This window comes from Penaeus monodon, chromosome 19, assembly GCF_015228065.2.
Source record: "Penaeus monodon isolate SGIC_2016 chromosome 19, NSTDA_Pmon_1, whole genome shotgun sequence".
NCBI lineage: Eukaryota > Metazoa > Arthropoda > Malacostraca > Decapoda > Penaeidae > Penaeus > Penaeus monodon.
Window position 1 is genome coordinate 13180542 of NC_051404.1, and position 659 is coordinate 13181200.

Sequence of the window (659 nt, forward strand, 5' to 3'; positions counted from 1 at the left end):
CATACTTATAGGCTTTCCGAGCACCTGCATTAAGAGAATACAAAGTTTGCAAGTGTTTATGACAGCCAGCATAGTTTCTTGCATGATTAGCGTAATGTTCAAATTAAGCCATTCCTTTAGGTATAACAAGCAAATCAAACTTAGGTTGCTGAATAAAAAATAAATAAAAATATACGCCATCTAATATCCTATTCCATCACATGTAATGAAATGGTAAATAATAACATATTTTCAGATCATATGCAAGAAAAAAAAATATATATATATCATGGTTTAAGGAGAACTCTGGGAACTTTAATACGCAATTTCATGGTTCTGCATATCTTGAGGCAGCCTCTAGTTTTCCCTGGTTGTGTTAATCCAGTCATGATATTACACGCAGAAGATTTTATTGAGGTTCATTTTGTATTTTATCCAGGCGTAATGTGTTCAGTTTGCTTTGTAGAGTAGGTATCTGAAGCAATTTACTTCACTGGCAGTCCCATCTAAATTCCAGGAAACTGTCTACGGAATATGTATTTAACCTGAACATTTTCAAGACTGGTATAATGAACACATCAAATGCAACGAGAACATGGCTGTATTGTATCGTGGAAATCATGGTTGTATTGTCGTAAAAAAATATATTTATATGTAATTTCACATGCTAACAAAGGCAT